Consider the following 6,000-nt stretch of genomic DNA (forward strand, 5'->3'; position numbering starts at 1 on the left):
TGAAAGTATGAAAAAGAAATCGGTTTACCCGTTAGAGTCCCATAAGATGGATAAAATCAATGAAAAAGTTGAGTGGGTCTGTAATAGGTGATGAAATGGTCGACTATAAAAAATCTAATTATAATAAAAATGAAAGGTAATACACCATTCAAAAGCTTTTAATGTTCCGACTGTAAATATCAATTGTAAACATTAGGATAATCATTAGTGGTCAGTCAAAATTTCAAACTGAATACAAAAAAATATTAAACATAATTAAACAAAAATTATTAAAACAACGATAAAAATTAATGTCCGAGGGGTAAACATTGCACAACACGTCCTTACACCTGTAATGTATTCATAACGCACAATAAAAATGGATCAAAATCAATACATGGGCTATTGAAATCACCAGTAAAATGGGAAGTTTCAAACACCTGTCTAATCCGTGAGACATCTATTCAAATTACACAATCCATTGAACACAAAGAAATTCAAATCAAAATTTAAAATCTATTCAAAGTGCCCATTTAATTTGATATTATTACACAAAGACAATGAAATTACAAATAATTTACAAAAATAATTAAAAAACAATTAACATTCATGAAAATGTAGAAATAAAAAAAATATAAACAAAGAGGATAACTCTTGTCATAATACACCCCCTTTTTATACTTACCTGTTTATAGTATACTATATAATGACACTAATTATGACACTTAATGAGGTTACCTATGGAGGACGTTCTCCCTCCCAACCTTTAAGACCCCCCTTCTTACAGCAAAAGGTCCCCATAGTCCCCGATCTAAGTCCACTTCCGGTCACCCAAGATCCATTTCCGGTCCTCCTCCCTCTACCGGTCACTTCCGGCTCACGGTGACGTCATGCGCATGCGCATTGGGGTGCTCCGTCTGGCTCCACCAGAAAAATAATAACCCAAACGTGCATCTATACCATCATTCAAAAATAATAGAAGAGATTAATGTTAACCATTTACAACAATAAGCTTGTTTTCTAAATACTTAAGATTTCGATCTCCGTTCTTTCTTTTATCCCCGGTTTTTACAATATGACGTTTAATCGACGCGCAAAAATCTTAACGATATAAATTGATCAGTACTTGCGTACTTTGATTAAATATTGCTTGGTTGAGTTTAGTTTATTCAGAAAACTCAGCCACAGATTACTGCGTAACAGGAGTAAATGCACATAAATATACATATGAATATTACACAATATCAATCACATACGATGACAAAAACAATGAATCATTACATGAATATACAAATGATAAATAAATTTAACAACTTTTGATTTTTTTTTAATGCAAATTGATAAATTTATCAATACTTTTACATTACAATATTTTAACATACCATACATTTTTTCTCTATTATGATACCTAATATAATAACTCGGAATTAAATTTCTTCTAATATCTAAAACTATATTGTTATTACATTCAAATAATGATATTCGTCCCCAAGACCAGATCCACAAACTGTACACAATCTTTCGTCCCTTAGTATATTCCGCCATCTACCAGTTTCGATAGGAAATTTAATATTACAAACCCTTAATTTACAAATATATATACCAGTTGCCCCGATTTTAGTTTTAAAAGATAAGGTTCCAATCGAAATTCATGTTTAAAATTAGAGTAATATTCATATCAGTGAACCATCTTTGGATAAACTGGTCTTGTAGACGCTGTTTAATATTCACCTTTAAAAAGTTAAAATTAACATTTTCTTGTATATTCCATGTTTCACTATAACCACAATCATCAAATATATACTTTATATAATTAATCCACTTAAAATTAAAATTATCATGCTCACTTAAGTACAGTAGTAATTTGTATAATTTTCCTGACAATTTATTCTCATTAGAAGCTACTCTATGTCAAAAATACACCATTTTTAATTTAATATGTACTTCCAGTGGGAATCTCCCAAGTTCCCCATATACCATATACCATAAAATTTGGTGTAGATGATCTTACTCCCAATATGCGTTTACAAAATTTGGAGATATAATTTTTCAACAGTAGCCTTATTTTCAAACCCCCATATTTCTGAAGAATATGTTAAAATAGGAACAACCAAAACATCAAATAATTTTAATTGAAGATCAATGGGAATAGAAATATTTTGTATCTTTTTGTATAGAGCATACAGGGCTTTTTGAGCCTGATCAATCAATTTCTACCTTGCTTGTACAAAATTACCATTATATTTAAATAAAAGTCCCAAATAAACATATGAATCCTTTATTTCTAAGTTTTCATTGAACAATTTAAAATAAATATTTCTTGTAAATTTCCTTTTTGAAAAAATTACCACCTTTGTTTTTGTTACTTAATTTCCAATCTATACAATATTTTTCAAAGACAGACAGTGTTTTTTTGTAAATCTGATGCTGACTCCGCAAAAATAACAGTGTCATAAGCATACAGGAGGATAAATAACTTTATATACAGTTCGAGATTATCTACAAACTTTTCATTTATAAACTTTAAACCATCTACGGAATTTTCATTCAGATATTCCTCCAAATCGTTAAGGTATAAGGCAAAGAGAAAGGGGATAACTTTTCTTCCTGCTGTACACCGATTTCACACGGGCACAAATCTGTTGTTAATTCCCCATTTCTTACGCAAGACTTACTGTCCGTATACATGTTTAGTATAACATTACACATTTTCCCGCCAATATTATTTTTAACCAGTTAACGCCATAAACCCACCCTCCATACCGTATCAAATGCTTTTCTAAAATCCACAAAAGCACAAAATATTTTTTCCCCGAGCTCAAATACAATGAAATTAATGCATGCATGACAAACATGCTATCTTGAACTGAATAGTCCTTACGAAAACCACCCTGGGCATCTGTAATCAAGCCAATTTCGTCCGACAACTTGTTAAGCCTTGAATTTAAAATAGACGTAAACACTTCCCCAGTGACACTTTGGGGTCAGGCAGGGGGAAAATTTATCTCCTTTTCTTTTTTCGGTGTTTTTGGCAGATATAGAGTAATTTTTTTCAAGTAATAATGTTTCAGGTCTCCAAACATTATCCAAAGAACTATTAGAACAAATTAATTGTTTCTTACTTATATTCATTCTTTTATATGCAGATGATACAATAATTATAGCAGAATCTGTTGAAAATATGCAAAATTGTTTGAAAGTTTTTGAAGAATATTGTAACATATGGAAGTTGTCTGTCAATGTTGACAAAACAAAAGTTATAGTGTTTTCTAAGAGAAAATACAAGGGTAATGATATATTTAGATTATATGACTCTAATATTGAAATAGTTGATATGTATTCATATCTAGGTTTACTTTTTAACTATAATGGCAAATTTACTGTAGCCAAAAAGAAACTTGCAGAGCAAGGACAGAAAGCACTGTTTGCATTACAAAGAAAAATAAGAAATTTTCCCAGTCGATTTACAGTTACATTTATTTGATACATTAGTAGAACCGATATTATTATATGGGTGCGAAATCTGCGGATTCGAAAATTTGCAAGTTTTGGAACGGGTACAGTTAAAATTTTTGAAACAAGTGCTCTCTGTAAGATCAAGTACACCAAACTTTATGGTGTGCGGCGAAACTGGAAAGTATCCATTAGAAACTGATGTAAAACTTAGAATGTTAAATTTTTGGATAAAAAAATCTGTTAAATGAATCAAAACTGTCTGGTGTTATGTATAAATTAATGTACAATATGCATTGTTCTGATATATTTCATTCACAATGGATGGTTTTTATACAATCTGTACTAAATAACATAGGCTTATCGTATGCATGGGATAGTCAGTCAGTTTTGAGTAAACTGGAAATAAAAACAGTTGTAAAGCAAATATTACAAGATCAGTTTGTACAAAGATGGCATAGAGAAAAAGATAACTCGTCTAGAGGTCAGTTATATTCACTCTTCAAAAAAGATTTTTGTTGTGAAAAATATTAACTTAAATTAGATAGAGGTCACAGGTTATACATAACAAAACTTAGGTGCTCGAACATAAAATTTCCGATCGAAGTTGGGAGATGGATGGGTATTGTAAGAGAAAACCGTGTTTGTAATTTGTGGCAGATGGGTTTAGTGGGTGATGAATTTCATTATATGTTTATTTGTTGTAATGCAGATATTGTGAGGCTAAGAGAATTATATATTCCAAAATACTATTTTACCTATCCATCTTTACCCAAACTTCAAGGATTGATACAATTTTGTAATGTCAAAGTATTACGTAATTTATCAGTATACGTTAAAAAAAGCTTATGAAATACTTTTAATTATATACTTACCAACTTGGTTCTTGTTTGTATCATTATGGTATAAACATTATGAACTACACAAAATATAACATATCTATGCTGTTTTACTACTTTTGTTTTGTTAGGTGTGTTCGATTTGTAAATCTTTGTATTGCATTATATGGTAAATTTTTTACCTAGTTCGCCATTGTAATATATGTTATATGTATTTGTCTCTTGTAACAGTTTATACTGTCAGAGTGAATAAATAAATCTTAAATCTTGAACCCAAGTTTGAGGTCAGACAAATTGCACGGTAATTATCTAAGTTATATGTGTCATCCTTGTTTTTGTATAACGATTTAATAATTCCAATCAACCAAGAATCGGGGACAATTCCTGAGTGAAACACCAAATTGAAAAGTTTCAAATAAATAGGGAGAAACTGGTTTACCGCGCATTTAATATATTCATTAACAACTTCATCATCCCCCCTAAACTTTCCCATAACATAATTTTTTTACTGCTGACAAAATTTCATGTTCTGTAATCTCTCTATCTAAAATATCAGTAATATCTTGATTATCAAAATCCTCCCAAGTCAGGGTTTTGAGCGAGGGTGGACTCAAAACCCTGACTTGGGAGGATGAATTATCAATATCTTGCAACAAATCCTCAATGTTATCGTCCCCAATTTCACCACTTCTATTGAGGGCTTTAAAATAATCGTACAGTTGTTCGACTGTAATCTTTACATCTTTTGTATACCCCCCTTTATCTAATCGTTTAAAAATTCAAAAATATCAAATTTGCTATCACATTAGCCATCTTCCAGCTAGATGGAAATTTTCAGAGTCCAATGATTTATTGAAAATGATTTTCAATGGAATTGCAATTTTTCAGGACAAAGTTTAAGCATTTTGTGGCTGATGATATTGGGACCCGATAATTCATTCGGATTTAGAATTTGAATAATATCAGTAATTTCTTGCTCTTCAATCCTGATATCAACAATATGATTATTTGTTCTACCGGCAAAGTCTGGCAACGGATGATTTTCGTCATCCAATTTTGAAATAGAACGAAAATATTTATTCAGAAGCGTACATTTCTCTTCATCTGAATATGCCATTTCATTTAAATTGAGATTATTTATTATATTTTGTAAAAGGGATATGTTATTAGAAGCTTTACCCGATTTCAGTAGCATTTTTCATTATTATCCAATAGGTATTGGGGTTTCCTGCATTTTCCAAAATAAACTTATCGCTACTTTGACGATATTTTTACGGACTTTTTAAAAATACACTGCTGAAATTTATCTTAGAATTAACTTTAAATAAAGCTATATTAAAGACAGTTTAAATTGTCCATATCTGGTTTTTAAGGTTTCCATTTCACAATGTAAACGCAAAACTAAAATTACGACAAAAGAAAAGAGACGATTTCTCGTTTCCAATTGTTAATTTTCCCTTTCTTGACAGGGGCATCATACTGCGTTTATATTTCTCAACTACATTGTAGTTCGATATGCCCGTGTTCGTTGCGAGGTTTTAAGGTGTACTTTTTCACCGCTTTCCTATTCTGCAAAACGTAAAATTAAAAATTGAAATTTGGTGGATATATTGTTTAATGTAGTCAAGCATTTACGGATAGGCAGATGTGATATGTGTAATGGTAAACAAGTATAATTTAAATGGAGAAATGTATTCGGAACAGTTCAGTTCCCTGTCGTATTAGGTTC

The sequence above is a fragment of the Perna viridis genome, chromosome 2 (genome assembly GCF_037379345.1).
Source record: "Perna viridis isolate PV_CMFRI_1.1 ecotype Kerala chromosome 2, ASM3737934v1, whole genome shotgun sequence".
Lineage (NCBI taxonomy): Eukaryota > Metazoa > Mollusca > Bivalvia > Mytilida > Mytilidae > Perna > Perna viridis.